The sequence below is a fragment of the Bubalus kerabau genome, chromosome 7, assembly GCF_029407905.1.
Source record: "Bubalus kerabau isolate K-KA32 ecotype Philippines breed swamp buffalo chromosome 7, PCC_UOA_SB_1v2, whole genome shotgun sequence".
Classification (NCBI taxonomy): Eukaryota; Metazoa; Chordata; class Mammalia; order Artiodactyla; family Bovidae; genus Bubalus; species Bubalus kerabau.
The window spans coordinates 44,995,480-45,019,766 of NC_073630.1; the positions used below are offsets into that span (position 1 = coordinate 44,995,480).

Here is a 24,287-nt window from a genome sequence, read left to right on the forward strand (position 1 = left end):
CACCTTCACAGAACTCCCTCAAGTAAGCTTTCCATTACTAAATAAATTGCATCCATTCTAATTAAAGATATGCAGAATACTACCCAGACAGAAGAAGTAAGATAGACTGGAAAGCTAGAGCTTCCATGGTAACCCTGCCAGGGACAATGTAATTGATTCATATGGTCCCTTTTGCCACGTATTGATTCCATGCCAACGAGCCTTAAAAACTGTCCATCATTTCACAGAGCTATTTATAGACTAAGTCCACCTGTGACAAATAAATGGTGACAGAAATACAGGGATAATTACTAAAAAGAATAAGAAAAAAATTCCTGCGTTCTAGCTCCCCTCTCCATTAATTATCAACAAGGTTTAAGTAATCATATAGTAAGTATAAGGATACTTTATGGAAATAAAATATTTGTATTAGATCCTTTTGTATAAAGGATCTGCTGAAGGAGGAAAAGAAATAAAAAGTCAAGTCTGATGTTACAAGCACCACATCATTGCACAGAATTGGTACCCCATTCTGCCTTATTGCTGGTTGTTAGCATTCAGGTTTATCAAGCAATTTGTCAGAATATTAACCACACATAAAAGGAAGTGATAAATTAATGCCACATGGACATAAAGATTCAGAAACTGAGACAAAGCTACAGTGGCACGATCAGTTTTCATGCCCTTGAAAGCACATCACGACTCCTCTGGTTGGGGTCCTGGTGAGAGAGAGAAGTGAGTTGCTCACTGTCCATTAATTTCTGTAAACCAGACTTCTAAATTATAATACCTCACAGTCCCAGAATTCAATTTGATGGCTGAACTTGCCAGCAGCACCCAAGGCTGAGCAATTGGTTTTCACTCCCATCACTGAGAGATGGGAGTGGTGATGATATTTGTTGTTTGAGCAGGAAAACACTGGCATCAATAGCCTGGTTTAACTAACTTGTTCAAACATTTGCTCCAAGTATTAAACATGCTTTAAACTTGATCTTGAATTGCTGCCTGGGTTACGCTTGCTAGTAATAGTAAATTCCTGAAGATGATTGCCAAATTACCACATAATTATTTTACCTTAAACCTAGTAGAAACTCAGATTGAGCTCTTTCAGCTCAACTTTGTTTTTTGAAAATTTTCTTAAGATTTCAGACTTTCATATATCTTACTCCTTGGTTAATAAAAGTTAGTGCTATTTTTTTTTTTATTTTTGCTTTTATTTTTTATTGGAATATATTTGCTTTACAGTGTTAGTTTCCACAGTACAACAAAGTGAATCAGCTGTATATACACATACATACCCCCTCCTCTTGAATCTCGCTCCCGTTCCCGCCTTCCCACTTCTCTAGGTTATCACAGAGCACCGAGCTGAGCCCCTGTGCTATACAACAGCTTCCTACTAGCTATCTGTTTTACACATGGTAGAGTACATGTGTCAGTAGTACTCTCCCAATTTGTCTGATCTTCCCTTTCCCCTCAAGTGTCCACATGTCTATTCTATGTCTGTGTGTCTATTCCTGCCCTGCAAATGGGTTCATCTGTACCATTATTTTCTAGATTCCATATATATATGTGTGTGTTAATATATGATTATTTGTTTTTTTCTTTGACTTCATTCTGTATGGAACCCACTCTGTATGACAGACTCTAGGTCCACCCACATCACTGCAAATGACCTAACTTTTTCCTTTTTATGGCTGAGTAATATTCCATGGGATTCCATGGTGGCTCAGCTGGTTAAGAATCCGCCTGCAATGCGGGAGACCTGGATTCGATCCCTGGGTTGGGAAGATCCCCTGGAGAAGGGAAAGACTACCCATTCTAGTATTCTGGCCTGGAGAATTCCATGGACTGTATAATCCATGGGGTTGCAAAGAGTCGGGCATGACTGAGTGACTTTCACCATTCTCTTCCTCTCTCTCTCTCTGTCTCTCTCTCTCTTTATACAATAGCTGGGACATGGAAGCAACCCAATGGATATTTAGGTTGCTTCCATGTCCCGGCTATTGTAAATAGTGCTGCAGTGAACACTGAGGTACATGTGTCTTTTTGAATTATGATGTTTTCAGGGTAGATACCTAGTAGTGGGATTGCTGAGTCATGGTACTTCTATTTTTAGTTTTTTAAGGAACCTCCATACTGTTCTCCATAGTGGCTGTATCGATTTACATTCCTATCAACAATACAAGAATGTTCCCTTTTCTCCACACCCTCTCCAGCATTTATTGTTTGTAGATTCTTTGATAATGGCCATCTGACCAGTGTGAGGTGATACCTCATGGTATTTTTGATTTGCATTTATCTCTAACAGTGAGCGATGTTGAGCATCTTTTCATGTGTTTGTTGGCCATCTATATGTCTTCTTTGGAGAAATGTCTGTTTAGGTCTTCTGCCCATTTTTTGATTGAGTTATTTTTTTGTTATTGAGCTGCATGGGCTGCATGTATATTTTGGAGGTTAATCCTTTGTCAGTTGCTTCATTTGCAAATATTTTCTCCCATTCTGAGTGTTGTCTTTTCTTCTTCTTTATATTTTTCTTTGCTGTGCAAAAACTTTAAAGTTTAATTAGGTTCCATTTATTTATTTTTGTGTTTGCTTTTATTTTCATTATTCTAGGTGGGCCACTTTTAATCTTATTTTCTAGTATATCTGGGTATCTACAGCCATAATAAATTTCTCTAATAAAAATACTCCAATGGATGCATTAAAAAAATTATTGTACAATATTATCTCTTAGTGGCAGTGATGGAAGTCAGTTCTCTCCTTTTAGAGGATGTGGGTATAGGGTCTGCATCAGTTGAGTCTAGATTCTATAAACTGAAAGTCAAGGCTCTTTCCAAAAGTTGGCCTGTGATTTCCTGTCTTTCCTCTTATTTTTGTTTGACAGAATCACTCTTTTGCATTTTTACCTTTTGAAATACTACCAAATATTTATTAATCACCTGAAACCATCTGTCCTTGCCCCTCCAGATTACATTTGATCAGGTCACATCTTCAACCCTCATAGCATTTAGAAATAATTTCCAGATATCTCTTCAGATGAATTGCCTTGTATTATCCTTAAGAGTTTATAAAGATTTAGCCTTACTGATCTCTATAGTCTTTAAATTTTCTTAAATTTAGAAATGTAGCAAACTACTTGTGTACATACTACACAGCTGCCCATGTAATATTTATTAACAATTTTTCAATCTTTTCAAGATATAAAACAATACATATAGTTGAAATCATTCTTTTTTCCTTTCCTCCTGTCTAATTTCTTCCCCCTTTCTATTCTTCCCATAGGTAAGACCACTCGATGAATTTATGGTTTATCCTTAGAATCCATTTTTCATCTGTATAGATGTGTCTATGAATATATAGCACTGTGAGAGGTTTCTTGATTCATAGAGATTCTATCAGATTAGTAATATTGTATATATTATTTTTGGTGTTCAACTTTGAGATTTCTAGAATCTTTAGATTATCAGTCTGCCACATTCTTTTTAACTGCTGAATAGTGTCATTGTATGAATTTTAGGAATTTTCCATAGTATCATTGGCTCTATCTTCAAAATGTATATACAGAATCCATCTACTTCTCGCCATCTCTACTGTTATCACACTGGACCAATCTAATCTGCATTATTAAACATTCTTTTAAGTAGTCTATCTGTGACCTCCTTGGAAGACTCAGCGAAACCTACTCTCAAGGTAGTCAGAGGTATTCTTTTAAAACGTAAGTCATATTGTGTCACTCACCTATTCAAAATCCTCAAGTGACTTTGCCTCTCACTGATACTTCAGCAGCAGACACTTCAAAAAATGCTGCACTGAGTCTCCTTTTATTGTTATCTAGGGTCAAATTCCAATATTGACACTGAGTCACACATTTTTTCAATGTTACTACATTCCTCCTTGCTAATTTCTAAGTGGTTATACCAATTTATGATCACACCAACAACTCATAAACCATTTTTATGCTTTCGTAACACCCTGGCATACAGCCTTGTACACAGCAGATGGTAAATATTTAACTATTTCCTCCTTTAAGGGACAGTTCTTCAACACCCACCCAACCTTAACTCTTCTTCTATAATCCACTCAGAAGGATCATACTTGACCTTCTGTGAAAATTTTGTAAATACTTTTACTATTGCATCTGCATTTCATATCGTAATATGTATTTCTACTTCCCCTTCCCCCTCCTACTTATAGATCTATTTGACCACAGGGACAGGGTCTTCATTGCATCATAGTACCTAAGAAGAGAGAAAGAAAAGTGTCTAATTGTGGATCATCTATGGCCAAGCACAGGGAACTTTCCTTGTACACATAATGCTTTCATATTTATAGTTATTACTGATGATAGATACTGTTATTATTCCCATTGTACAGATGAGACAATGGAGGGCCATGATTTTCTCACTGTTAACAGAATTAGAAGAAGGCAGAGCCTGTGTTGTAAAATTGCCAGACTCTACAACCTAAACTCATCCCATCACACTATGTGCTTCTTATATCTCCTTGTCCAATATACAGGAGGTGCTTCAGATATAGTTGCTGAATAAATTCCTTAGATGATAGTATAAAAATACTGACGGATTCGGTTCTGTTTGCTAAGTAACTTTAGTCGTGTCCGACTCTGTGCAACCCCATAGACAGCAGCCCACCAGGCTCCCCCGTCCCTGGGATTCTCCAGGCAAGAACACTGGAGTGGGTTGCCATTTCCTTCTCCAGTGCATGAAAGTGAAAAGTGAAAGGGAAGTCGCTCAGTCGTGTTCGACTCTTAGCGACCCCATGGATTGCAGCCTAACAGGCTCCTCCGTCCATGGGATTTTCCAAGCAAGAGTACTGGAGTGGGGTGCCATTGCCTTCTCCATCTGTTCTGTTTAGCAAATATCAAATTTTGTGAATGTTTCATTTACTTTGATCTTAAGCACTTTTTTGAAATAACCTCAACAACTAGAAAAAAATTAGTTTTTCTGTCAGCTCTTCTGTGTATTTGTGGGGCAGGGGGGAGGGTGTGGTATTGAGGGATTCTGAATATTCTACATCTAGGGTAAAGTATAGATCACTTTTAATTTGAGGATTTCTTTGATGATTATTGATGAACTGCTTTCCAAGAATGATTCACTAAAATGCTAAGATGGAATATCTTAAAATTTACTCTGACCAAGTTGTTATGAGTGAAGACATTTTTTAACTTGAATTAACAGTTAAAGTTTTAGATATAGATTAACCACATATTGTTTACCATATTGGACATATCTGTTTCATTCATATATAATCTCTAAAATCCACTTTTTTCCATCATTCAGTGCCTTCCCCCACCAGTCACATATGTACCATATTCCCATCTGTGTTGCTGATACACAGATAACATTGATTGACTGGAGGGACAGCCCAGTGATTTTTACAGTGCAGAAAGAGGCATTTGATAAACTTGGCAAAAGGTGCCTGTTCTAACCTCAGCCCTGTTAAGCTTTGGATGCAAGCTCAGTGTGTTTGCTCTTCTGCTCCTTTAAGTCTGAGGGTCAAAGCTCTTGTTTACTGGTAGTGAAAGGGGACTGTGGGTGAGATCTGCCGTGTCAGTGTCTACAGATTTGGCAGTGAATTTAAGTAAACAACTAAGAGGTGTTCTGAACATTCATTAATAACTAAATGTCAGCTTGGGGGAAGGTACACGATGTCATTTCTCCCAGCTATCCCACTGGCTTTATTGAAAACCCAGCTTTAAACAATAATTCTCTGCTCTTTTCACTGTCACCCAATTAAGCTTGAAGCTTTTATTTCACTTTTTCAAGATCTCTGTATCTCTTCAGGAGGAAAGAAACACGAAATGGATAGTTTTCATAGCATTGCAGGCAGAGAGATTTGTAATGATTAGCAATGACACGTGCTATTTTGGGGCTAGATTTGTCATTCATATACATGTGTACTCCAAGTAGAATTTTTCCTTAGCTTTTAAAAGTCCTTAGGATTCTTGGGTGATTCATGTACATAGAAAAGAAATTTACATTATTCTCACTAAGATATTTTAAAGTTACTTAAATTTATCACTGAAATCACTAAGAATTTTAATTTCATTCATCTTATTTCCCCACCCCACAAAATAAGGAAAAATGTAAACCTAGGGGAAAATCATCTGTCATGTGTAGTAGAGCTTTCTTCTTGAGGATTAGTGCAGGTAAGTTAAATTTTTGAATTCACTAGAGTTGATTTATTCTTAGTTTTAAAATCTTACTTAGATTTCATACTCTCCCCCAAATTAACTACTTATAACCATATCAGAGGGTGCAATGGAATTGAGAGATTGGAGTTTCAATCTTCTTGCCATTTTGGAATTACCAATGAGTAAGTTAATGTTTCCATGGCTGCCAGATTTATTTTCTGTTAATAGCTGTTCATTGAGCACCAACTAATTGTTCAAATAGATAAGTCCTGAAGATACAGCAGTGAACAAAAAGAGACCCAGAAACTCCCATGTGGTGTTGACTATCTAGCATGGAGGCATGATTAGTCAAGCACTGACAATTATTAAACATTAATAAGTCAGTTAATAATTGAAAGAATCACAGTGTGTAAAGGGTGAAGGAGAATTAGCTGGAGCTAAGGTAGCCCAGACCAGATGGCACAGCAGCAGTTTGAGGGAAGGGGCAATATTTCAAAAGTTACCTTAAGGAAATGTTGTGTAACCTTAGATGAATGTAGGATGAGAACATACCAGGTTCCCATGCAATACTGCTCTTTAGAACATTGGACTTTACTTCCATAACCAGTCGTATCCACAACTAGGTGTTGTTTTGCTTTGGCTATGTCTGTTCATTCTTTCTGGAGTTATTTCTCCATTGATCTCCAGTAGCATATTGGGCCACACTCTAGTACACTTGCCTGGAAAATCCTATGGATGGAGGAGCTTAGTAGGCTGCAGTCCATGGGGTCACTAAGAGTTGGACACAACTGAGCAACTTCACTTTCACTTTTATGCATTGGAGAAGGAAACGGCAACCCACTCCAGTGTTCTTGACTGGAGAATCCCAGGGACAGGGAAGCCTGGTGGGCTGCCGTCTATGGGGTCACACAGAGTCGGACACAACTGAAGCAAATTAGCAGCAGCAGCAACCCGCTCCAGTATTCTTACCTGGAGAATTCCATGAACAGAGGAGCCTGACATGCTACAGTCCATAGGGTTGCAAAGAGTAAGATATGGCTGAGTGACTAACACTGGAGTTTGTATTGGGCTTCCCTGGTGGGTCAGATGGTGAAGAATCCGCTTGCAGTGCAGGAGATCTCCATTCGATCCCTGGGTTGGGAAGATTCCCTGGAGAAGGGAATGATTACCCATCCCAGTATTCTTGCCTGGAGAGTCCAATGAACAGAGGACCCAGATGGACTATAGTCTGTGGGGTTGAAAGAGTCAGACAAGACTGAGCAGCTAAGCATGCATGCATAGCTTATACTGGCAGATTCAAAGGATGAGTATAATGACTGAAAAGGACCATATGAATAAATTCAACTGAATTCAAAGTAAAAATTATAATGTATCTAGTAGAGTTAATGGATGCATTCTCAGGGTGTGACTAACTGTGAGAGTATATGGTTCAATCTATTATTCAAAATATAGACCAATGCTCAAACTTTAGAAACCTGCTCTAAAAATGGAGCTAATGGAAGACTTCCAGATTTAGTAACATCTTCACCCACAAGAATCCTTGAATCTTGGTAATAAAAAAGCTTATTGCCACTTTATTGAAAAGGAAGCTGAACTTATGGTTCAAACCCCAGATCATCCAGGAATGAATATTCTTGGAGTATATTACCATATACCCTTTAATATAATTATTATTAAGATAATAATGAAAAAATAAGATAAAATTCATCAACACATACTTATTAAGTACCTACAATGTCCCAGATACTGAAAATACAACAATGACTAGTATGGGCTGAACTGTATCTCCCCAAAACTCATATATTGAAATCTTCACTCCCAGGATCTCAGAATGTGGACTGAATTTGGAGATAGGATGTTAAAAGAGGTAAATTAAGTAAAAGGAGGTTATAAAGGTGGGGCCTAATCCAATGACAGATGTCCTTTTAAGAAGAGGAAATTTGGACACCAAAATAAACACCAGAAAGGAATATGACAAGAGAAAGGCCAGTAAAGCTACAAGAAGGCCACCATCCACAATCCAAAGAGAGAGGCCTGAGAAGAAATGAAACCTGCAGACACCTTGATCTTGAACTTCCAGTCTCAGAACGTGATGAAATAAAATTCTGTTGTTTAGACCTCCCAATCTGTGCTATCTTATTATGACAGCTTGAGCAAACTAATTAGAATGACAAAGCTGTGGATCTTTCTTCATGCAGTTTACAGTTTCATGGGGAACAGATAAAGACACAGAGAGACAGTAAGTTTCATGATGGGGGAGGGGGGGTGCACGTTGCTATGAAATAACTCATCTTAATTTGGGAGTTAGGGAAGGATCCCTGGATAAACTGATACCCAGGTTGAAGGCTAAGTAGAAGTAACAAAGTCAAGAAAGAGGGTAGAGATGTGTTTCAGAAAAAGAATACAGACAAGAATGTGTGCAGAGCCCAGAGGACAAGTAGAAGGGCACCCAGCATTGCTCCAAGTCCCTCTGTGTGTATTTGCTGATTCTTTTATAGGCTTATCTACTGTACTGTGGTTAAAATATCCTCATACTTCATCCAGATTGATGCAAGTTCCTAAAGTTTGTTTTCACTGATCTCATTCCTGCTCTGTATTACCCTGTCCCACCACAACAACCAGAAGAGCCTTCAAAAACCCCAATTAGGTAAGGTCTGCCCTTTTTAAAGAGGCTTGGGGACTTCTCACATTACTCAGAAGTAAGTAAATAAACGACTTCTTACCTGTGAAGCTCCTTGTGATCTAGTACGTGCCTACCTCTCACACTTCCTTTAATTCCAGTCTCCATCCCCCTTTCCCATCCCAGGCCACACTGGCTTCCTGTGTCTCCACAAGAGCTTGCTGGATTTACTCCTGCCTTAGGAATAAACTTGCTCTTCCCTTTATCGGGAATCCTCTTCCATCACGTTTTTGCATGTTTATCTCATCTTTCAGGTCTCACCTGAAACATTACACCCTCAGAAAAGTCATCTCTAACTTAACTAACTGCACTTCCCTCCTGCTCTTCCACAGTGATATCCACCATATGACTCTTGTTTATTTCTTTTTTATATAACTTATATTAAACCATATTGTTAAGTGCTTCCCCTGACTTTCCACTGTCCCTTCTCCCCACACTATAAAACTTCATGGAAAAGGAGACTCATCTATTTATCCATTCCTCTCCTCAGCATAGTTACTGGCACACTAATTATTTTTTAAAATTTTTTGAACATTTTTATCGGGGTATAGCCAATTAACAATGTTGTGATAGTTTCTGTATCCACTCTTCCCCAAACCCCTCTCCCGTCTAGGCTACCACATAACATAGAGCAGAGTTCCATGTGCTACACAGTAGGTTCTTGTTGGTTATCCATTTTAAATACAGCAATGGCACACTGTAATTATTAAATAAATACATGCTTAATGAATAATGTCATTCAAACTCACTTTGATTGTAAATTCACATCATCTGTCTTTAAAATAAAACAGCAAAAAGTGGGAAAATTTTGAACCATGCCTAGAGAGTAGAGACACATTTAATCCCCAGGTATAAGAAGATAGAAGCATCAGTAATACCCAGATTGACATGTAAGAACATGTGGTAGGTTGTTAAGTCTATGCCTGTTATAATGCATTGACCATTTCTTGTCTGTCCACAAATCATAGTGATCCAAAGGGACAGGAATTGATCCAAAGGATTTGCCAACTGGCATTGTCATTTGACTCTGAGAAAGGCATGTAACCATATAAAGTATTCTGTGAATTATAGATGACAATAACTGGCCATGTCCCTGTCACATAGAAATAGTTTCAGGGGTAGTAGAATTTTTGTTTTAAGTAGCTGAGCTCCCTGAGTAGAGGTGGGAAGAAGAGGTGAAATAGACTGCAGTCAAATCGTTAGCTCTATATATCTGCAACATAATTTACACTGATTTACTGGGTTATTCCTAGCACTAGGAGGGGTGCTTTGGCTCCCTCCTGAAGATTAACTTCATATATTTTCAATGCCATAATACAGCAGAGCTTGCTGGGACATCATTGATAGATACCCAGACCCTTCAGGTTAAAAAACAGTACTGGGAGCAACTGGATGGAGTGGTGTAGGAGTTGGGTAAACAGTGTTCCACCAGTGTCTGAGGCTCCCTAAAGGATACTGGGTCTAGAGGAAATAAGACCACCAGAATGAAGGGCATGTAGTGCAGTGGTAAGAAGGGTGGGCCCCTGTACCAGAATGCCTGCATTTGAATTTCCATTTCATAGGGGGCGACCTCAAGCAACTGACTTGATTTCTTTGAGACTCAGTTTCTCCATCAGGGACCAATGCTAGAAAATATAGGATGGTTGTGAAGATTAAAATGATTCACATATTTAATGTATCTAGATTGGTTTCAAACTTATAACAAGTGCTCAGTAAATGTTTTTCATTATCATCATCAAGTACTGGATTGATATGGTGGAGGTTAGAGAGCGTGCTTAGATGGGTCAAGGGCTGGATAACACTAACCAGAAATGTTGCAGTCAGATGCCACAGGATTTATGTGTGGAATGTTAGATTTAAAGAATCTGCTGGAGAAATGATTTCATTCCAAATATCACTAAACAGTTTTCCCCATTCCCTCATAATTTTCCTGGACACATCAAAATTGGCTCAAATAAGGAATAAAGTATACACACCTTTGAGAGAACTGGAACAAACCATGCCAGCGGAACTTGATGATCTAGTACTTATCAACCAAGGAAAGAATACACTCTAATTTCCTTCTCAAACTGTATTTTAGTTTATAATAGATGGAATAAATTGTGGGGAATGACTTTTTAATAGCAGATGCTCTAGAAACAACAAAGAAGCTGACTATTAACTTTTCAGAAACTGGTGGTTTGTATGTAATTGCATTTTTTTCATTATGGTCTTGTATCCTCCTTCATTCTTGAAATGGAATCAACTCCCCTCTTAGACAATAATGGGAAATTGAACAACTGCTGAGACAATGAATTTCCCCCCATAACAGACATGAAGCTCCTCAAAGAGTACATGAGGGAGATGCTCTCTGTTCCACTGCTTGCTCTCAATCACCTGGTCCCTAAACTGGACTACAGTTAGGACTACAATTTGACTGCTATTTATATTCCTACCAGATTTACGAGTGATTTTCTTAAAAAATGAGGGGAAGTACTCTCCATATCTTCTATACTGCTTGTTGGGAAACCACGCAATTCCGTCTGGTGAGATATACCTTGACATAGAAACTCATTAATCTATTCCTTAATTAATATGTCTAAGCATTCCTAATAATAAAATGTGTCTAAGCACACTGTTATGCAATTCCAAGGCTGCAGGCTGCAGTGATTAGAAATACTTAGTCTCTACCTTCATGAATCCTACTTTTTTAATAGCTTCAACACAGAGTACCGAGTTCTATGTACTTCTTTAACCCCTCAGGTGAGGAAGGGGAGATAGATTATCACTTCTTGAACATTTATTGAGCTAGACATCACGCTACATACTCGACATATCTTTGGAGGGACCGCTTACCTTCTGACAAGTATACCCAGGCAACTAGTTTACCACTGTGGCTGTCCATCTGGTCTCATTATCTTCAAAAAATAATGTATACAAACTTTAAAAAGAAAAGAATATTCAGAAAACTCATTTCCTAGACACTACCCCTGGAGGAGGAAATGGCAACCCACTCCAGTATTCTTGCCTGGAAAATTCCATGGACAGAAGAACCCGGCAGCTATGGTCCATAGGGTCACCAAAGAGTAGGACACAACTGAACACACACACACACACACACACACACACACACACCCCCACCCACCCACCCACCCACCCCTCTCTTACACATCTTAAACTTTAAATTCTCATTTTAGTGGAGAACCCCAAAGAGAAATAACTTCTCTTTGGTATGAGATGTAGGAATTGCATTTTGGAGACAAGAGCCTGAAGATTAATTTCATACCAAGACTCAGACTATGTTATCTTTAAATAGAGCAGGCAAGAGAGGAAGGGAAGGAATATCAATAGATGCCACTTTTCACAAGTCCTTTATGGACAGCTCAGTAGGAACTAAATAATTGGTAATAGCTATTGTGTTTTTCTGTATCACTAAACCAGAAATGAGCGTTCATGGAAATGTCACTTTATATTCAAGAGAAAAATAAGGAACAATGATCAGTTTGACATTTTAAACAGGAGTCATTTTTCTTTGGTTCAATATAAAAGCTTCTATGGAACATGTAATTATATTTTATACCAGATTTCAGGTGTGCTTAATTACTCTATCAACTCTTTTGTTGATATATCCTAAAATACACTTGGTTACTATTCAGAGAATGTCTTTAGCCTCTCTTCATGAAGCTTGGTAATCCAATCAACAAATGATATGTCATCAAAAATAACTTGTAAATGGGGTAAGAGTTAGCGGTTACACTTTGCATTTTGTTTTTGAAGAAGAACAGTGCACACGGTCAAATTCCTTGTTGAGAAGGTTAGTCCATGTGAATCCTCTCTCCAGGATGACCAAGCATGTTGGTTTGCCTGGCACTAAAGCAGTTCTGGGGCCGTGGCTTTTCAGTGCTAAAATGGGAAAGTCCCCAGCAAACCAGGATAAGTTGGTCACCTTACCTCTCTCTTCGTCAATTTGTTGTAATGATTAAGTAAAACAATGCTTAGTAAAGGCATATTGTTAAAAAAAAATGCTTAGTATTTATAGCATTAAAAAGGCCAGCTATTGTTAAAGGGCTTCCTAGAGACAGGTGTTATATGTTAAACAGTTATTTTTGCATGAAGTTTCTCTGCTCCTGAATATCTCAGCTAGCATAACTGACGTTAGAGACAACTCAGAAAGTGAAATGAGTAGAGGTCAGTATATCCCTTTCTCTGAGGTGAGGATGGGGGTCTTTACCTACACAAAAGAACTGGAAGGGAGGGTTAGAGAGGCCATTTGTTGTCTGAGAATAGGTTCCTGAGCAAGAACAAGGGGAGCTAAGAGGTTAGCCACAGGTGAGAAAACTATGATGATGACAACTATATAAAAAAATATTTTTACAATATATTTTTAGTATAGTAGCATATTATATGGAGAAGGCAATGGCACCCACTCCAGTACTCTTGCCTGGAAAATCTCATGGATGGAGGAGCCTGACGGGCTGCAGTCCATGGGGTCGCTAAGAGTCGGACACGACTGAGCGACTTCACTTTCACTTTTCACTTTCATGCACTGGAGAAGGCAATGGCAACCCACTCCAGTGTTCTTGTCTGGAGAATCCCAGGGACGGGGGAGCCTGGTGGGCTGCAATCTATGGGGTCGCACAGAGTTGGACATGACTGAAGCGACTTAGCAGCAGCAGCAGTGGGTGTGAAGTGGCATCTCCATGTGGTTCTGATTTTCCTAATAGTGAGGTTGAACATCTATTCATGTTTACACTGGCCATTTTATGTCTTCTTTGGAAAAATGTCCTTTCAGATCCTTTGCCCTTTTTAAACTTAGAATATATATGTATCAACTCTTACTAATATGAATTCATTCCTATACTCTCTCAGTATTTAAAGAGCACTTACTATGTTTCACATACTTTACAGTCTCTAATCCCATCACTTCATGGCAAATAGATGGGAAAACAGTGGCTAACTTTATTTTGGGGGGCTTCACTGCAGATGGTGATTGCAGCCATGAATTTAAAAGACATTCCTTGGAAGGAAAGTTATGACCAACCTAGACAATATATTAAAAAGCAGAGACATTACTTTGTCAAAAAAGGTCCATCTAGTCAAGGCTATGGTTTTTCCAGTGGTCATGTATGGATGTGAGAGTTGGACTATAAAGAAAGCTGAGCCCTGAAGAATTGATGCTTTTGAACTGTGATGTTGGAGAAGACTCTTGAGAGTCCCTTGGACTGCAAGGAGATCCAACCAATCCTTCCTAAAGGAGATCAGTCCTGGGTGTTCATTGGAAGGACTGATGTTGAAGCTGAAACTCCAAAACTTTGGCCACCTCTTGTGAAGAGTTGACTCATTGGAAAAGACCCTGATGCTGGGAAGGATTGGGGGCAGGAGGAGAAGGGGACAACAGAGGAGATGGTTGGATGGCATCACTGACCGACCCGATGGACATGAGTCTGGTTGAACTCCAGGGGTTGGTGATGGACAGGGAGGCCTGGTGTGCTGCAGTTCATGGGGTCGCAAAGAGTTCGACACGACTGAGCAACTGAACCCTTCAAATTAGTATTGTAACCCCTTTAGGTTAGGATACTAAAGATCAGAGAATGGAGTATTTATCCAGCTAAAACTGTGGCAGATTTGGATTTAGCTAACACGAAGCCTGCATGCTTATTTTTCTGAGGCTAGGTGGCCACCTGAGCCTTTTGAGGTATGTGAGCTCATCCTCTGTTCTGCTACCTTCTTCTGTTTCTATTAGGAATGTGCCCTGAAAGTACAATGTTGATGGCTTCTGCAACACAGCGAATAACACTTGAACTCCTTATCATACCACTCAGAAGCCTTCACATTCTTGGCAACCCCAGCATCCCAGCCTCATTCTACACCATCCCTTAGCCCTGCACATAGTACATCTGGAAAACCACAAGATCCCTAGTTTCCTAGTGGAGACTGGCACTCTTACTTCCTAGAAAGACTCTACTTGTGCTGTGGGTATCTGCTCAAAACGTGTCATTCATTTTGACTCCTGCAGTCACGTTACTTTCCCTCCTCTGGGCATGTATCTCTTCTTAATCCAGACGACACCGCCTGTGTAGCTGGTATGTTCTTGATGTATGCAAAGCAGTGGGAATATCATGGTGGACAGGATCCAGTCCCTGACCCTAGAAAGCTTAAAGTCTGATCCCTGTCTGTTTTCACCGCTATCCTACAAATGATCCGAGCCCAGGGACTGTACCATTAATCTCACCACCAAACACAGTCCCTGAAAAATCTGGATTTTAAGGAAAATAATTCCAATATTTTACTGGAACTACTGATCCTCATATATTGCATATGAAGAAAGACTCTGGCTAATGACAGTAAATGGGGAGAGAATCCAGTATTATATTGCTGAGAGCTGCACATCAACACTTCCAACTATTTGCTATGTGAGTTTTAGGACAAAACAATGTAACCCAAATGTGAAGGTGTGAGTGCACAATGAATATGCAAAGCTGTAAACTAAGTGATAATTTTTGCCTTGATTGTGTGAGCTAACTACTAAGGTCATAATTAGGGTGCATTTCTTATAGTACCAACAAGCATCTTAATCAACCTCTATAGCATTAACTCCAATTACCATTAGTAAACTATGAGGATTCTGTTTTAAATTGCAATGAGTCAGTAAATTCCAGATGGCATTTTGGGAGTAAATGTTAACAAAACCTTATCATTTTCCTGAGCAGTCCTTTAAGACATGGGTGGGGGCTGCATTGAGGCCGAAGCAATAATGGGAGGCTGAACAGTTATTCGATTTCACAAGTGGTATTTATACTCTGATGTGAAACACACAGTTATCCTTAAGAACTTTTAAGGATTATTTTATAGATGAATTTTAGCTTTATAGCTTTAAAGAAAGACATTTTGTTTAGCGGAACAAACTAATAGACTAATACACTCAAAATAAAGTCTGATAAACAGGGTCCTTTGAAACTCTCATCATTAACTTACAATATTTGCATAAATTCGAACAAAGATGGATGGCTTTAAATGACTGTCAGTAATTAAGGGACCGAAACAAACAAGAAAAACTAATAAAACATTATATACAAAGACAGGCACATTAGCATATTCTATCCATATCTCCATTGCAGTGACATGAAGACAAATATTCCTGATTACACCTGAAGCAATAATGTAACTGAGGCAATAAATCATTTAAAGAAAACTAAGGGGGCTTTTTTTTTTTTTTAACACATTGATTTAGGTATTAAGCCTGTCACTGAAATATAAACATAAAAGGAAATCAAATTTGTTGTGATGATATATTATTCAAAGATTTGTCTCTCCTTCCTGGAAAAATTTAATCAGTAGGTGGACATATGACTGTATCCCAGATGTATTTGTTAGAAAAGATTGTCGGATCATTATCAGAAAACTTCTTTCAAATGTCCATTAGTATAGATATATATCATTGGCAGGGCACATCACAAGGTCTAAAATCAAGACAAAAGTAGTTTACCTTGAGTGTTGCATTCTTTATTTCTTTCTTTTCCCCCCTTAAAGAAGATTTAGAAAATACTTTTCCAATTAATGTAACTCTGAAGTCTTATCTTCAAAATGTATAACAAAGTTCACATTACAGAAGAAAATTCAAGTACAGAGAGGCAAAGGAAGGAAGGGCAGAATCATGCTGTAACAATATGAGATGCTCTACTTGTTTTTATTTATTTTTTAATTTGGAGTATAGTTGATTAACAATGATGTGTTAGTTTCATGTATACAGCGAAGAGATTCAGTTATACAAAATATACATATATCCATTTTTTTTTCAAATTATTTTCCCATTTAGGTTATTACAGAATATTGAGCAGAGATCCCTGTTCTATACAATAGGTCCTTGCAGGTTATCTATATTAAATATAGCACTGTGTACCTGTCCATCCCAAATTCCCCATTTATTCACCATTCACCCCAATAAGTAACCATAACTTCATTCTCTAAGTTTGTGAATCTGTTTCTATTTTGTTAATAAGTGCATTTGTGTAACTTTGTTTAGATTTCTCATATGCTGTGCTGTGCTTGGTCATGTCTGACTCTCTGCAACCCCGTAAACTGTATCTTGCCAGGCTCCTCTGTCCATGGGGATTCTCCAGGCAAGTATACTGGACTGGGTGCCATTTCCTCCTCCAGAGGATCTTCCCAACCCAGGGACTGAACCCAGGCCTCCCTAATTGCAGGTGGATTCTTTACCATCTGAGCCACCAGGGAAGCCCAGATTCCTCATATAAGTGATATCATATATTTGTCTTTTTTCTGTCATTTCATACTGAATGACTTACTTCATTCAGTATGATAATCTCCACACCCATGCATGTTGCTGCAAATGACATTATTTAATTCTTTTTAATGCTGAGTAATATTTCATTGTGTGTGTGTATATATATATATATCACATCTTCTTTACCCATTCATCTGTCAATGGATATTTAGGTTGCTTCCATGTCTTAGCTTTTGTTAACAGCACTGCAAAGAATGTAGCGTGCGTGAATCCTTTTGAACCGTGTTTTTCTCTGGATATATGCCCAGGAGTGGGATTGTTGGATCATGTGGTAGCTCTATTTTAGTTTCTTGAGGAATCTCCATACTGTTCTCCATAATAGCTGTACCAACTTACATGCCTGTCAGCAGTGTAAGAGGGTTCCCTTTTCTCCATACCTTCCCTAGCATTTATTGTTTGTAGATCTTTTTTTATTATGGCCATTCTGACTGATGTGAGGTGATACCTCATTGTAGTTTTGACCTGCATATCTCTAATAATTTGTGACTCTGAGCATCTTTTCATGTGCCTCTTGGTCACCTGTATGTCTTCTTTGGAGAAATGTCCATTTAGGTCTTTTGATTGATTTTTTTTTTTTTAATTGAGCTGTAGGAGTTCGTAAATTTTGGAGATTAATCCCTTGTCTGTTGTATTGTTTGCAAACATTTCCTCCCATTCTGTGGGTTGTCTTTTCATTTTGTTTATGCTTTCCTTTGCTGTGCAGAAGCTTTTGAGTTTAATTATGTCCCATTTGTTTATTTTTATTTCCATTACTCTGGGAGATGGATTGAAAAAGGTATTGCTGAGATTTATGTCAAACATTCTGCCTATGTTTTCCTCTAAGTGCCACATAGTATCTGGTCTTACAATAAAGGTCTCTAATCCATTTTGAGTTTATTTTTAGGTAGGATGTTAAAGAATGTTCCAAAGACAGTATCTTCAATAAATGGTGCTGTGAAAACTGGACAGCTACATGCAAAATATGATACTAGAACATTGTAATGTTTTTTTAAAACTCCATCACAAAGAGTGAAGAAGGCCCTTTATCCAGTAAGCCCCTGAATCCTATGCTTTATTGATATACAAAACAGAGTGGTCCTGTAGACCAATGGTGACTATTGATTTGAACCCCAAGAAGTTCAAATTATTAAGAATTGATAGTTTTATCAAAATCTTGTTTTAACTTTTGAAACTATTTGACTCATGCTGTAATGTTATCTTTAGAGTGTTTTAGGATTTTTTAGTTGAAATTATCATGTTCCCTACTACCATAATTGAATTTTTCCACTGAATTAATGCATAATCTCTTTTACAGTTAAGTGCCTAATTTTAAAGGCATCTTACTCTAGTACTCTTGCCTGGAAAATCCCATGGACGGAGGAGCCTGGTGGGCTGCAGTCCATGGGGTCGCTAAGAGTCGGACACGACTGAGCGACTTCACTTTCACTTTTCACTTTCATGCATTGGAGAAGGAAATGGCAACCCACTCCAGTGTTCTTGCCTGGAGAACCCCAGGGATGGGGGAGCCTGGTGGGCTGCCGTCTATGGGGTCGCACAGAGTCAGACACGACTGAAGTGACTTAGCAGCAGCAGCAGTAGTATAGTGTTGAACTGAATTAGTCATTAGATTTCCAGAATCTACAGAATCTATATGAAAACTTATGGCCCCACATCCGCTGATGAAAATGTCTGGGTAATCCATTAATCACCAAATAATGAAATTTTAGTTGCCTAGTCTGTGAAGTGTGATTAATTTATCTTAAAACAAATTTCTAGTTTTTGTTTATCTACTGAGCAGTTTTTGGAGGAATAATTATGAACCTATAGACAGTCTCAGATTCTTTGAACAAATTTAGGAAAAAGAAAATAAAAATCTGTGGTCCCTTAGAGACAGTGGATAATTTCAGCATTACCACTATTTGCATAAAAGCAATGTCTCTTTTATTATATGAAAAGGAAAAATATATCTTAAATTTAAAAAACATTGCTAGTCCTTAACTCTTATAAAAGACCATAGTAACTAGTGTATTATTTTTTTTTCCATTTCCTCTTTTCTTTTGGAGACAATTCTACTGTAATTCTTCAACTTCTCCCTATCTCAACATACACAGCTGTAGAAATCATGTGACCCAGAAATGACCAGAGGATTCCATTTTCCTTATATCAGTGATTCATAAAAAGAAATGAACATATTTAAAAATCATGTTCAATCAGTGTTTTTCTTTGGGATTACTCATAAGGACCCCCAAGTAAATATCCTTTCTTAGTCTGTAAGGATGCTAACCAGGGAATATAGGACTCCTCTGTACAATACTACTAAAGAAGGCTAACTAGAGTAGTCTAGGGTGATACCAAAATGCAATGGGAAGCAGATAAAACAAAAGATAAGCGACTGATGGAAAGAATCCTGCTGTTTCTGATTCCCAATTCTAGTGTCTAGATTCCTCATCTCTGTAGACCATCCTTGGATGTGAACTAGCCGCAGTGTGCTTCCTAGTAGTATAGGCCAATCAGTCTCCTTTGTTTCAGTGATTTATTTTTCCCCTATGACTGAAAAAATAGTCCTGGCTTGCACTTCTTTAATGTTGCTGAATAGACTTGTCAGGGGAAGCACACTGACTGAAACCGCCCACCCTGGCCAGGCACCGTAGTAACCCTTTGCATGAGTTGTTTTATGACAGGATGTCCTGGTAAGGAACATGGAACTAATAAGCCACCACCAACCAGAAGAGTTCAGGAAAGGTCAAAAGGAGACACCACATATCCAACCACCTCCCAGAATCCTTCTCTCTGGCATCCATCTTGGCTGAAGAAGGCTTGCACCACCAGGAAGGACTCTGAGTCAGATGATTGGCTAAAGACAACCCAGAAACTAATCCCATCACCATAAAACTCAAGACTACAAGCCACGTGGCAGAGCTGTTCTCCTGGGTTCCCTTACCCTACTTCTCTCCACCCGGCTGCCCTTTCCCAATAAAATCTCTTGCTTTGTCAGCAGATGTGTCTCCTCAGACAATTCATTTCCCAGTGTTAGACAAGAGCCCAGTTTCAGGCCCTGGAAGGGGTCCCCTTTCCTGCAACAGACTGGTTTGTGTGCTATAACACTCTTATTAAAATTACATTTATTGAGCATCTACTATATGCCAAGCACTAGCCTCACAAAAACCAAAGCCACAATCCTTATATTTAGGAAGTTCTCATTCTGTGAGAAACTTACTACACATAAAACATTAACTGTAATAAAAACTTCTGTGTTCTACTAAAATATATACAGTATGCTCTCTGAACATGGAGAATTGCTTTGCATTTTTAGTCTGTAAATGAGAGTTAGAAACTGTACAGAAAAAACGTCTACAGAGAGTCATAGACACATCTATAGAGAAGGTCATATACACATATGTTGTCGCCATCATCATTATCATCAAAGAATCTCATTGTAAATGCCATGAGGGTGGAAGTGACCTTCAAAGTATTTGAATTTCACACTTAAAGTCATTTCAAAGCTCTAAACTACCTATTCAGTCTAAAGTTTATTTTGCACAAACTGTTACTTCAGTTCCTTCTTATCCAAAACTTCTCAAAGTGGAAAAATGCTTTTATATTTTGATATTTTGTCTTATGTTGATAGCTAATATATATATATATTCCACATTCCCTCCATGGGAAAAACCGGTGATAAATACTGTCTGTCTGTGATTGCACATCTTTCCCAAACCATATGAGACACATTCTTATTATCCTAATCTCAAAAGTGAGGATTCTGATACAAAGTTGATTCAGCACCCCATTGAAAGTTGTAGCGATAGTGAAGTGTAGAGCCGGGTCTTGTCAGATTCACCAGTGACCCTGTATGGATCAGCTTGATGGGCCCAAGCAATCACATGGTTCTGACAGGAGGGATGCGGAGGGGCTTAGGGTCAGAGAAGGAACTGGAATGTTGGAACAGGGTTTGGAGTAATAAGGGGTGTAAGCTAAGGGATGTGGGAGGTCATTAGAAGCTGAAAAAAGACAGTACCAGATTCTCCCCTGGAGAATTCAGAAGGAGCCTAGTCTGGCAGACAATTTGATTTTAGTCCAGTGAAATAAATTTGAACTTCTGATGCGCAGAACTATAAAAAATAAATTTGTGTTGTTTTAAGCCACTCAATTTGAGGTAATGCATTACCATGACAATAGGTAACTAATACAGCTTCACATGTTTTCCCAGCAAGGGAACTAAAACAATATTTACATGGCATCTGCCTCTGCATCTGCGAGGTGTTCTTTTAGAATCTTTAGCTGAGGCAACTAAATAAAATATGCACATATTAAAGGAATGTAGAAGACAAAGCCAAGTGTTCATAGTCAGGAATCATTAAAAATTAAATCTGAAACAAAAGACTTTACACTTGATGTGTGTATGTATGTATGGTCTGTTGTGTCTGACTCCTTGCAACCCTGTGGACTGTAGTCTTCCAGGCTCCTCTGTCCATGAGATTTCCCAGGCAAGAATAATGGAGTGGGTTGCCATTTCCTTCTCCAGGGGATCTTCCCAGGGTTGGGAAGATCAAACCCACATCTCATGCGTTGTGAGTGGATTCTTTACCTGCTGAGCCCTTGGTGATACTTGATACTCTGTTTAATAAGTTATATTCAGATAGCTAGGGGACAACTTCTGGAAAACAGCAACCTATCTGGCTCTGCAGTATCTATTTCAAAGTCTCCCTTGGTGTTTCAATTATTACAAAGGATCCTGGGGACATTTGAAATGAGAGAAACATTGAGATTCACATTTCTATCATGAAATCATATCATCAGAGTTCATAAATAGTTTAAATATTTAAAATACAACATTGCCTCTGCCTTACCCAATGATCTAGAGTTACTTTAATGAATTTGATGCTCTTGTCGAAAAGCTAAAGATGGCAGTAGATCGATGTTAACTTTAACTCTTAAAGAATAGAGCTGTCAGTCTAAATAGAGGTGGGAGCTCCTATTTTCCGTAGCTCTCTGCCCTTGGGCATGTCATTCTTCCAAAAAGGGGGCTCTGCTTTGCACCCATCCATTGAAGGGAGGCATTGGACTATGTGAATAAGTCACAAAAATAACATGTTATTCAAGACGGCTAGGTACAGAAAAGCCCAAGTCAGCTCTTACTTAAGCTACTTTTCAAAAATTGGAAGCAAACACAATCACACACACCATGGGACCACTCCCCACAGGGATGATTTGGGAAGTTAGAGGAAGGGAGGCTGAAAAACCAGACCTCACAAGTTTATTACAGGCAGCCGCAATTTTAACTGAGGCCCAGGCCTCTCGGACTCAATTTTTTTTTTTGGTTGAGGTTAAGTCCGGCCAAGTCTATTCAGGTCTGTTTTCCCAGAGTTTAAGCCAAAATGATGAAAACCGCCTTTGAACTTGAAGGTTCTGTGGTAAGAGAACAAATTAAAAGACATCTGAAGACAGGAAAGAGGAAAACTGACTTTTTTCTTCAATTGACTGTTCAGAAAAACCAGTAATTAGATTTGTTATTTTAAAATCTGACTTAATTTCTTTAATCTGAACATTTCAAAGGGCTTTCAAAAGCTCACAAATTACTATTAATCCCATAACACAAAAATGATCTATGTCATTTTAATGGTATGCTATGTTGTAATAAAATCACAAGTTTTGATCATTCTTCTGACATTTCAGTTTCTTTTCCCCTTTTTAATAAATTAATCTGGAGAGAAAAACCAACTTAGTGTCAGTGATTGAACAGTAATTTTAATGCATACACACATCACATGCAGATTTGCATAGAGTTAAATTTATTTTTTTAATTGCCACAAAAAGCCCACAAAAAGCAGAGAATAGTCTAAATAGTAAAAACTTATATTCTGTTTATACTGACTATCCCACCAGCACTTTGATCCTAAACACACAAGATGCACAGGGATTCCTCTCTCTGTATATTTTTCTCTCATAATCTTCTTGTTACCATTCATGGTACAGGGAAATAGACTAGAAAAAATTTCAGAAATCACCTACTCCTTCTATCAGCTCCTCCTTTTACATATGTGAAAATTGACCCACAAAATTAAAGCAACTTGAATGGGTTAGTACAATAACTAGAATTCATGCTCAGAGCTTCTGCTGTTGTCTCTTGTTTTGAAATTTCTTCAAAAAATAATTATGTGGCTTAGGAATCTATAATGAATGAGGTGAGTGGGTTTTTTTGTTTGTTTTTATTTTGCTTCTGTCACCCAGCATCCATTTTCCTTCAAAAAAAAAGAAAAAAGGAAACTTAGTCACCACAATTTACTTTGTAAGGAATGACTCCCACTGTCAGCCCAGGCACACCCAGTGGGGCTTAAGGGTGGGGCATGTGGTCCAAGTCTGAACAACTGGAGTAGGCTGTTGCCCTCACCAGAGTGTAGATTCAGGATTGGGCATGAGGAATCTTCTTCTGGGTCTGCCCAGTGGGCAGGAAGCAGCTGCTCTTACCCACTTCGATTGGCCCTAGCAGGATATAAGGCAAGTATTGTTAGAAATCACCTAGCACCATGGAAAGCCAGAAAATAAAGCCATTAGGGTAGAAGCCAAAGCTGAGAGATTAAATGGATTTCTGATGACATATTAAATTAAGTGCCACCTGAAGCCCGGAATTACCACCTGGGCTTCAGTTATGTGGACCAATAAATTGTTGTTGGGAAGCCATGTGGAGCTGGGTTTTAGGCCACTTGAGTCTTATCTAAGAGTACTAGATAAAATACAGGTGGTCTCATTAAATTTGAATTTCAGCAAACAGCAAATAACTTTTCAATATAATTATGTCCCATGCAATATTTAGGAAATCAGACAACTTTAATCCTAACTCCTGGAGCAAGCTATTTCTAGACGTGGAGCAAGGCCAGAGAAGAAAGGAAAGACACCTGCGACCACAGCACAAAGACAAATAACTGCAAGGCGAAGTAGTGTACACTTCTCTTTAGAGGAATAGGAGTTAAGAGAAGGCAAGGTATTTATCAGGCTGATGTTCCAAATGCTTTCTTTCCCATCCTATCTCTCTGTTGGTTTCAAGCCAAGGTCCTGGAATTTAGCCATTAAGGAAGGAGGCACTAAGTTATCTTAAATAGGACTTTTCTCGGAGTTCAGTTTCATTCCACTCTGTTTCACCAGTCACTCACAGAGGATTGCCTGTGCCTCAGATATGCAAGGCATTGTTGGGGAAAGTGGGTAAGAAGATCTCAAAA

General features: G+C 38.5%; 1 long non-coding RNA gene across 2 annotated transcripts in view; it reads left to right on the forward strand.

Annotated features, from left to right (window-relative positions):
- Positions 1-19,889, forward strand: part of LOC129657698 (uncharacterized) — a 36,795-nt gene extending 16,906 nt beyond the window's left edge. For both annotated transcript variants that reach the window (XR_008716998.1, XR_008716996.1), the window contains exon 3: positions 19,755-19,889. This is a non-coding gene — a long non-coding RNA (uncharacterized LOC129657698). The remainder of the gene's footprint in view (positions 1-19,754) is intronic.
- The last annotated feature ends 4,398 nt before the right edge of the window (positions 19,890-24,287 follow it).